General features: G+C 40.2%; 2 pseudogenes across 1 annotated transcript in view; one reads left to right on the top strand and one right to left on the bottom strand.

Moving 5' to 3' along the window:
* LOC149038012 (uncharacterized) overlaps positions 1-10,955 on the bottom strand; it is a 49,030-nt pseudogene that overhangs the window by 4,467 nt on the left and 33,608 nt on the right. The window contains exon 2 of the transcript XR_016180889.1: positions 31-883. The product of XR_016180889.1 is annotated as an uncharacterized LOC149038012 (transcript). The remainder of the gene's footprint in view (positions 1-30; positions 884-10,955) is intronic.
* On the top strand, positions 4,410-5,321 carry LOC149038020 (uncharacterized; annotated as a pseudogene).

The raw sequence follows: 10,955 nt of genomic DNA, 5'->3' as shown, positions 1-10,955 counted from the left end.
AATTCTGTAAAGCTTTTAATCAGTTTATACCTGTTTGATCTTCATCCATGTTTAGTTTCAAATCATCTATTTCTCCCTTCAACAAAGCGAGGTCATCAACTTTTTCTTTTATCGCATTCCCCTGTGCTATTAATTTGCCGACACCTGATTTCACTTCTTCGAGACACTCGACACCTGATCTTAGTTCTTCGAGACACTCGATGTATGATCTGGTCTCCTGTCTAAGACTTTCTTCCAATTTGCGAACTTCTTTGGTGGGAAAGTCAGACTCTGTCAGTCCACCGATGGCATCAATGGGATCTGTTATGATTCCAAGAGCTTTGAATGCTTCTTTAGCAAGCTTCACGTATTGGTCAAAGGTTGGTTTATCAATCTCTGACCTGTCTGCGTGACAAAGGGAGTTTCGTAAAAGTCGAAGCTGATCAATCGCAAGAGCGAAGGTTTCGGCTGTATTTCCACTTGGACTCACAACAGATGGATGGAACTTTGCGGGAGGTACTTTATGGTGCCTTACGTACATTTCACTGAGTGTCTTGTAATAACCTTTGCTATCTGGCGTAGCGAAGGACCTTGCATAGATGGTGGCCTGGAACAGGGCGGTACAGTCCCATTCTTCATAGGAGATGTGTGTAGGAACTTTGCTTTTTCCACCTTCTTCAGCTAGAAACAAATTTCTTACTACCGTGGAGTTATCCCACAGTTGATATCCGGGACGATGTCCAAATCTGTTGTCCCACATGGATTTGAACGTCTGCCGCAAAGCAATGGCGAACTCATTGAGTACAATTGAGGCAAATTTGAAGTAATTCAGCTGTTCGTTTGTAAAAGGCTGTAGAGCCATAATCGGCGTTAGCTCTGGAGATAGCTATCCTCGACCAAAATCCTGAGAAAGATTCAATTTGTTCAAGCATAGATACATATTAAGTGAAATTAAACAGCGATTGATATGTGTAAGAGGAAAAGGTAAAAAGTTCTTTGGTCATGTTATTCTCGTTTGAATAAATACTTAATCACACATGCGCACTGACTCTATCAATTGCGCATAACGGCATAATTACGGAAAGTGGCTACACAGCTTAATTGACTTGAGAAAAGGTGAAAACTCGTCTCTACTTTAATTAGAATAAAGATGTACGCTTTGAATCTGCTTTCTGTTTGGATGCCAATTCCCAGCACTTTGTAATTAAAACTAACAGATGTCTCCCTCGAGGTTCAACCGAAACAATTGTATCTTATTAAAATGCGGAAACCGAGAAATCGAAGATTGTGACGCTATAGGATGAATGTGCATCTTAGAAATTAAAGTCCTTCAAAAAATTCACTTCAATACGCTTAGTTTAGTGTCAAAACCTAGTTTTTCTCAAACCTCAACTCCACTTTATTGATACAAACTTTTCTTTGCCAGCAAACAGTTTGAAATAATTTCACGTTTGATATCATAATATCACGCTATTTTGATTTACATGTGTATGAAATTTCAAAACTCTTTCAAGTTTTCAAAGTATTAACTTCCAACAAGATATCCTAAATAAATGGGATTACGAACTTGCATGGCATGAACGACAAGCACGAAGAAACAAATTATTGCGCAATTGATGATAACAGGAAATTGAAGGGTACAAAAGATTGCGTTTTAATTTCTGCTAAAAGCGGCTCAAAACGTTCGTTAATAAACCTTTTGCTGTTCATCACGAGAAAATACGCATTCATTTGTTTGAAAAGGCGAACAATTGCGTGAAGTTACATTCCTAAGCGACAAAAAGCGATCATCTGCGCGTAAATCAGATTCTCCCTCGTACGCTTTACCGTGACTTCTGGCCGTCCAAAAGTTGTCACCGGATTCGTCGACAAACACACAGTGGCGATAATGAACAACTCAAGGTGTAGTTGAAGAAAACTGTTACTCACCTACCTCGAATTTCAAGTTAGAGCGAGAAATATCATGATGGCAGACGCACAAACTGATTATCTGAATGATTATTGGACGAACTGCGAGAATGCAACTCGAAATTTATCCGGAGAGTGGTTGTGTAATGACTACCTATTCATACCACACAGGAATTCTACACTGACCCTTACTATCCTAAATGCCTAAGCAATGCAGAATTAATTGTTCTCGAGAAATGTGGCGTGATGTTTACAGGTCAAACGCGCCTTAGAAAGGGAAATTCTGCTTTAATCTGGTCAATACACTCAGCATTGCTCAATTTCCTTTTTGAAATGAACATGGCCCCCTGAACAATGCTCTTCAAAACACGCGATAGAGCAGGAATAACTTCTTTTTCATCCATAGCGCTCACCTAACGCTTACTTCTGCTTGCTTGAAAGATGCAACAAAAAAAAAAACAGAATGGACGACTCACAAACACGCCTGCTCTTCAAAATTCCCTGACTTAGTCTTAACAGAAATAACCACTCCTTTCCTCAATCTTACCTTATTACGAGCTTGTTATTTCCGTCACACGATTGGGTCGCTTACTAGGTTCGTTTTCTTAACCAAGATATTGCGTTTAATACTGTGGGTGCTAGGCAGTCTCATGACATGTCCTTTCATGGCTTCCTCTCTCAGGCTTTCGGCTTGTTTTATTTACGATAAACGAGTGTGAGTAATTTACTGTTCACTCAGCTGACAGTGGTACATTTTTGAAACGAGTAACATTGCAGACAAGATTTATTTCATCATATTTTCCGGTCGCAAATGAGAAACAATGCTTGAGTGTAGCGCTCATAACAAGACGTCTCTTGTTACGTCGGTTTACAACATGTTTCAGTTATTATTCACTTCCGCTGGAAGTCATACTTACGGACACGAATGTGCTATATATACTGTTCAATGTTAGTTGTAATCATCCCTGAAGAAGTCTCAGACAAAACGCGTCGGAAAAAATAAACAAAAAGTTACAACACCAAGTAGACTTTCTTTGTGCAGCTCACTGGTCTCCGTTAAAAAAAGATACAGAAAGTATAAATCTTGTTTATTTTCGGAGCGTGGAAGAAGAGTTTCGTTCACGAACCAGATCAAGACCTCCCATAATACGTGACGACACTTTGCGCTTATGTCACGCTCACTCTAGGATCGATGGGCTTGAGGTCACAATGATATACACCGGACAAAATCTTAAGTTTAATACTTTTCGGCTTGGACTAAAAAATATTTCTATAATTAACAGACTCGATCATGGTCAAGAGGAAAAAAAAATATATATATAACTATTTTTTTACCTCTGTTTGGTATGGCATGCAATTTACCCGTGGCTCTGAATACAGATACGTGATCCGTCGCGTTTTGATAATTCAACCTTTCTAGAGAAAGTGTTTTATTTCTCGCTTCGTATTTCATAGTCTCTAAATGGTGGCTTGTATCAAAATGGAACAAATACATTTTTTTCTGCTCGGTAGCGAACAGCGAAGGCGAAGTTGTTACTTTCAGGTCTTAGCATGACCCTTTTCATAGCCTGCAGTGTAGGTTTCTTATTAGTGGGAGCTAACGTTATAAGCTCGCGGTCGTTTATCCGACCGGCCATGTTTGATTTGGAGTTAGAGTAAACAGTGGGGGTAGGAGGCGGGGGAAGGGCGAGAATCTTCACTCCTCCACCCCCACCCTTCTTCTTCTTATTTTTGACCGTCGACCGCCCCCGTAGTACAAATTTCTTTCTCTCCTTAAGCCTTCCGCTACCATTAAAATCAAAGATAGCGGCCATAATTCTCATTCAGAAAATACATAGCACTCGCTGGCCAAAATTAAGCCTGTTTTTCAGGCTACCCTTTCCACTGCCTTACACACGTGTGGTGTATCAATCACGTAACCTGGATCGGAACGTTTTCAAAAATGGCCGTCGATTAAGTGTCAAAAAAAACTGTAGAAAATTTGGCTTCGAATAATATGTCGTTTATTTGCTCATTTAGGATTCTCTAACCTAAAAGGAATGTATACGTACGTACGATTTAGCGTTCAAAAAGTGTCTCCATTAAGCGCGCGGGCAAAAACGATTAAGTTATAGCTGCGACGTAGAAAAATGTGAAGACACGTCGGCGGTTATGGTGGAGAAAGGAAAAATCTGGAAAGAAGGACGGACGTAATGCGTGGCCGGAGCGCCAAATGATAGCTACAAGAATAACATGACGAGCCGGAGCAAACCGGATGTTAAAAAATTCGTGGGGTTTGGTTGCTATGGTGTGACGTCATGATCCGGCTCAGTAGCTATCATCGCTTTCGATTTGTGGTTTCAACAGGGGAGCGTTCGGTGATTACCTTAACACCGTTGTGTACAACCTCCAATGGCGTCAATCCTGTTTATTTTGAGGGGCTGGATTTTTCTTTTGACTTTTCTTGAGGTTGAATTTCAGACATTACTCGCAAGAGCGGGAAATTTGTTCTCATTTCGATCAGGTGCTGTGCGGCATGGATGCCTTCGATATTAGAAGAGCAAAATAGCTGCACTCCACGAGCGATTCGAGGGACTGGTATCTCCTGAATTCCAAAATATGCGGCATTCCTGTAGGAAAATTCATGTCGAGTAGCCCTTTGGTGTCAAGCTTTCCAAAAGAATTTAACACAGTGCAACTCTCGAATCTTAAAAATGGCGGGCACTTGGATCGACGACTAGTTCACAAAGAAGAGGTATTCATAGCCTCTTCTTTCGGCGTTGTTTCCGCGATACTTCGGCAAAAACTAAAAGCGGGCGAAGAAGAAAAGTACAGTTGGTTGGTTGATGGCATCAACAGCCTAAATATTGGCCAAGATAATGAAGATTGCCAAACAGCGACTGACACACGTGACAACAACAAGGACAAAATTTATGACCCTGTACAAACAGTATTTGGAGTCGATTCAAGGTCAGCCATATCCATAGAGGATATCGAGAAGAGTCAAGATGAAAATCTTAAGCTTAAGGCTGAACTTGAAGTTGCGCTTTCCCAGTTAGAGGCCCTTCGAGATGAGGTGAAAAACGGCGGTCAATCGACGCTGAGCTCAGGCACACAGGACCCGGCAAAGGACAACCCGGACAGTACAGTACAAGCGATATGTGGACCTTGATCGGCGATGTTTGCGATAAGTTCCAGGTGCCTCTTGCATCTTTATTCGCCGATCAGGTGGACCAGAATGTTGAAGTGGCTAAAGTGATGAGCGATATCGCAGAACAGCTGCTGAGAAAAAAAGACCCGAAGCAAGCCCTGGAAGCAATTGACTGACTTAGTGTGATAAGGAAAGTAAACAATATTGTTGCACATGAAAAGTAACTAAGGAATGTTACCAAAGAACAATGCACGAGTAAGAAAAGTCTGGTTCACTTTTCATTTTTTCAGCAGATCTACTTGTTCATTATCTGGATTGAAATCATTGCGATGAAGTCCTGGCATAGTTGTATGCCTGAGTGCTTCTGGGATATATAACATAATAAGTATTTTGGTTCGCACATGGTAAATCGAAGTTCTAGTGAGTGTTATATATCCTCTTTGGTTCACCCAGGTTGAAGTCCTGGTATAATTGTATGCCTGAGTGCTTCTGGGATATATAACATGAGCAGTACTTTTGGTTCGCACATGGTATCGAAGTTCTAGCAAGTGTTATATATCCTCTCTGGTTCACCCAGGTTGAAGTCCTGGCATAATTGTATGCCTGAGTGCTTCTGGGATATATAACATAACAAGTACTTTGGTTCGCACATGGTTTTGAAGTTCTAGCAAGTGTAATATATCCTCTTTGGTTCACCCAGGTTGAAGTCCTGGCATAGTTGTATGCCTGAGTGCTTCTGGGATATATAACATAATAAGTATTTTGGTTCGCACAAGATATTGAAGTTCTAGCAAGTGTTATATATCCTCTTTGGTTCACCCAGGTTGAAGTCCTGGCATAATTGTATGCCTGAGTGCTTCTGGGATATATAACATAATAAGTACTTTGGTTCGCACATGGTTTTGAAGTTCTAGCAAGTGTTATATATCCTCTTTGGTTCACCCAAGTTGAAGTCCTGGCATAGTTGTATGCCTGAGTGCTTCTGGGATATATAGCATAATAAGTATTTTGGTTCGCGTGTGTTGGGTAAGACATGGTTATCGCCAACTTCAATCCTCTGGTTGGCTATCTACCAGCTCATATCCAATGCGTACTCGTGGAATAATTGTTAAGTATTTCTGTTAGATTATGGTATGGGAGAACCTGGAAAGTGATGTTATTCCCTCACGATGCTACCTTTCATTACTATTATCAGAATACCCTTTCCATCATAGCGGCTATTCGGCTATTTTTTTAACGTAAGAATACCCTCTTTGAATGAACAAACAAATAATTGTTCAATAAGTTCCAAATTTATTCATCATCCAATTTTCTTTTTTTTTTCGTGGGGGGGGGGGATCATTTCAAATAATATGGAATTGTAATACGGAAACGTGGTGCCGAAAACAAAAAGCAAAAGGGGGCGAGAACCAATGATTCAAAAAAACAAAAAAAAAACCGTAGCGTACTTATTCAACTTATGTAGTTCGGTCGATTAACACACTCGCAGGCATTCCTACTGATCGATAACGTTACCAAGTGTTTTCACTTCGCGTGTGAAAGCTTGCCTCAGTGGGAACTTTAGCATCATATAGTGGGTGGGAGAGAGCGGGCTTTGGATGTGTCCTATTTCAGTCGTGTACTGGTTGAAATAAAAGAAAATGCAGTATGATAGACGGCTGGCTTTTAAAATATAAAGTGTTGCGACTTCAGCCTGGGAAATTGTTGAATACACTGCGATAATTTCGTACCGTGTAAAACGACCCGAAGTGTATACTGTAAAATTCTGGTTATATTATCTACCTGCAGACAAAACAATCCGGTTATAGGCCCCCCGATAACCCCGCTTCCCCCCTCTGCTGGATGACAGTGCTAACTGGAAATTTTGCTTTAATATGACTTTAAATTAAAAACGAATTTAGATCAACATTACCATGGCTTGTTTCTAAACGCTTTTCAATCCGCTAAACCTACCCAAAACCCTTTACAAAGTTTTATTATATGGCTGCGATAGCACGCGCGCTCAGATTGGTTAATTAGCGGTCCGTAATCCCCCGGTAAACGCCCACGGGCATAGCAGATTTTTTCCGCCACGGTTTTGGTTTACAAAACCTAGCGAACTTAGTGACTTTCGCTGAAAGGAACTTCGTTAAAAAAGCAAGGAATTGAACAAAAAACGTATCTCTTCTTTAACTATGCGTTCTGAAAAACGTTTCTTTTCTGAATTTTATTATCCTGACGAAATTGTGACGGAAAATGAAGGCAATGTATAAGTTCACTCTATTTCACGCGCTTTACCTATTTGAAGCCATATTATAAAAAAAACTTAATAACCTTGTTTGCTAGGGCTTTACTGTAAAATTCCATAATTTCGGGCTGAAATTTTGATTTATGGACCTCGCCCAGAGGCTCGGTTCATAAAGCAAAAATTTCATCCCTCAGTCTGGAATTTTACAGTTAAGCCCTCGCGCCCGGTTATTAAGTAGTTAGTATTAGCCAAGGGCTTATAACCGAAATTTTACAGTATCAAAAATTTAACATGCTGAATTCGCACTACTTCACGGTTTAAACGGCTAAATTTCGCCGTCAAACTCCGCAACGTTCTCATTTTGATCGACATACGCGTTTCGTCTGTAGTCGTAGCGTGAGCGTGTTGCGTGCATTAATCGAAGGCAAAAGTCGTGGCGTCCGGTTCGTCCCTTGTTCATTTCAGGCAGACTTAAAAAAGGGGGAATTTCGCGTGAGTGTTAAAAATGACCCAAAAATGACGAAATCCGAGATTCGTTCAACAAAAAGGGTCTATTATACTCTTTCTTAGTATCGATTTGCTGGCACGTACGTATTTGTCTGGCGGTTTACGGTCCAGAAAATAGAGCGGTTTCAGAAAAGGAAAGCTGACTTGGAAAGTCAGCAAATAAAGTCGGCTCGTCCGCTTTCGCTTTTGTTCCCGGCCTATTGATAAAAATCAAAGAGCCAAAATACGTCATTCACTCCAAACGTGGCATACATTCACTGACACGTTTTTAATTACCAAAATAGAAATTTTAATTATAAACGCACACTCTCGTTTCAGGATTATAACACGCTCGCGCGAAAGTTCGCACTTTCAGCGTAACATAAATGATCAGTAGCAGGGATATTGTTACAATGGAATGTTGCAAGCTGCTGGACGTCAAGCTGAGATCGTGGAGTAAAACTCTTCGATCTCAGCAGGATCCAAAGCTCTTTTTTCGGTTGCTAAGAACGTCTGGCTCGTCATGACATATATATCAGGTATTTTTCTCTTATCTTATGAAAATCCTACCAATTTAGTTTATGTCGTATTTCAATAACACAAATGCATCATTTGTGATAAAGTTCAAGCCGTTTCCTGAGCTGACCGATATCCTGTGGCATGAACCTCTGGTGGATACTGGCATAAACACAAGCTCGAAGGGTCCGTGTATTCTCCTAACTTAGATTTCCGAAAATCCATCCCACGAGCCATCAATTCCCCCCTGCCCTCAAGAAACTAAAAGTAGCAACAGTAGCAATATCATTGTGATAAAAGCACTGCAGCGAGATAATTAAAGAAACGCAAATATCATTGAATTAGATGCATGGTAGCGAATCCAAGTGTTGTGCGAAATGGTTCGCATGACAATGCCGCACTAAACTAAAGAAGGTTTTGCTGTATTAAAATCCCCATTTGAGATTAACTTGAATCAGATTACTATAAGCTCACTCGTTTTTCGTTTGACCGGTTCGACGACGACGGCCTCTACCTTTACAATCTCTGAGGAAAGGAGCAGTTTGCAGTGAAACTGCCCGATCACTTTTAGGCGAAAAATCATCGTGCCTCGTGATACAGCTGATTATTTCGTCAAAAGTTAGCTTTTGGTTTGCCAAGGAAATTACTCTACAGCAACGAAACTCTGGAGCATTAACCAAAGAAATAAGAAATAATATGTTATGTAAACAGAAACGAACACAGCTACCCATTATTACCACAGATTTCGCCGTAGAAAACAAAGCACGAAGGCAATTAACTAATCATTCAGTAACAGGAGTACTTTGTTCTAATCTTGAACCGAACACCGCAGGCGAGAAACCGTCTTTTTCAGTCCTCGTTGAAATCTTCGTTGGCACGCAGTTGATGCAGCTTGTAGAGAAAAAGTATTCTCACATCTGTAATGTCCCCAACCTAAGGTGCATTTTTTAAAATTTTAAATGAGAAAAAATTTTTACGGGTTGAGACAGGATCTGAGAGGTAGGGACTTATTTATTTTTTCATATTCTAGAGTTAATGTAAAGTTGTCATTCTGACAACACTCACACGATAAATTCAATGTGAAAAGTTTATTCAGGATGAGCCAGTCAGTCTTCTAGTACTAAGGGAGAAAAATCAATGATTGTAATATTTTACAGGGAGTTGGAATACCAAAATTACAGCAAATACAGAAAAGAAAGTGGTCAAACATAAGACTGACCGACCTACAATGACTTAATTTTCCCGCGAAACGAATGAGTAATCCGAAACTTCCATGATGCCACGCGAACCTCTTCAATTAATTCGTTTCCATTTCACTTAAACGTCAAAAATGACATTTTTATCTCGAGTAAACTCAGATTTAGACAGGAAGTTTTTTTTAATGAAGTTTCTGAAAAGAAACATTGAGGTGAAGTTAAAAATCTTTTATTTTAGTTAAAGAAAAAAATAAGACTAAATGGTTCCTTCAAGTTTTCCCAAAATCGTTTAATTTTTCTGCAAATCCAAGTCACTTTTCTTCCCAGAGTGACCGGGGTTTACTCTTCTACATAGCTTAAAAGAGAAGGAGTCCTTCAACTGGGTTTTATCATTAAAGGGAGTGAGTTTCTAAAGAAACTGTGGTGCTGCGTCAGTGGGAGAGTATAGCAAGATAATTTGGTTTTATCAACTGAGTTGTTAAGGTTACTTACCACCTTCGCGGTTGTCCTTCGGGAAAAAAAATCGTTGGAGTACTAGTTTCACCATAATCCTAGCAAACTATACATCAGAAGAAAGCTTACGAACTGCAGTTTACAATGAAACGACCGATGGTTCTTCTATTGAATCTATCAGGTATCGGATGTCGCAGCACGAACAAAACGGCTGCACAGTCTTGTTCACAAGGCACCAATCAACAATAGTGTGCAGCACGAACAAAACGGCTGCACAGTCTTGTTCACAAGGCACCAATCAACAAAAGTGTGATCGGCTTTTTTGATCTTCTGATTGGTTGACTAGATATCAGCATCTAAACTTGGAGTAGCTAAAAATATTCGAAGCGTGTTGCGTAAATGGACAACACGAGACAAATATTTCAAATATCAAAGTTTGCCGACACACTCTCGTTTGTCAATATTCCTGGAATTTTTGGCGAAATCTGACGATTGCGAGATTTTAGCTAATGAAGGTTTGCAAACAACTGGCGCTGCGCTAGAAGTTTAACTCGCCTCCTGAAACCGCAAACCAATGGGACAACGGGACCTCCCTGCGTCAATGACGATGGATCAAGATTTCCCAGGAAAAGAAACCCATTGCAGACTCGATCGCTCAGTGGAGCTTTGAGGAGGATGACGTAATAATGGGCAGAGTCGCCAAAGGCTAAAATGGAAAAACAGGAAAATGTGCTGAGGAGCAAGACAACGGATCGACAGACACCTTTCAAAATTACGATTTGTATCAAGGCTGGTACTTGCATAAATAAAAGGAGACCTTGTTTTTAAGATTATGTATGGCAAATTTTGGTTTGACGATGACCTCCTTGTTCGAAATATGGACGCTAGCCTAGAGCTGTTTCTTTTTCTTTTTTTTTTTTACCAAGGACTTTCTTCCGCTTTTGATTTTTCGATGAGTAAAGGTTTTTCCGTGAGCAAAGAACTTCGCATTGTGAATTTTGTCAAGTGTGCGACGTAAACAAACTATGGAAATAACATGGAAAACGAGCCCCAAGATGGG

This window comes from Pocillopora damicornis, chromosome 11 (genome assembly GCF_964200805.1).
Source record: "Pocillopora damicornis chromosome 11, jaPocDami1.2, whole genome shotgun sequence".
Lineage (NCBI taxonomy): Eukaryota > Metazoa > Cnidaria > Anthozoa > Scleractinia > Pocilloporidae > Pocillopora > Pocillopora damicornis.
This window is presented reverse-complemented; position numbering and strand designations above follow the sequence as displayed.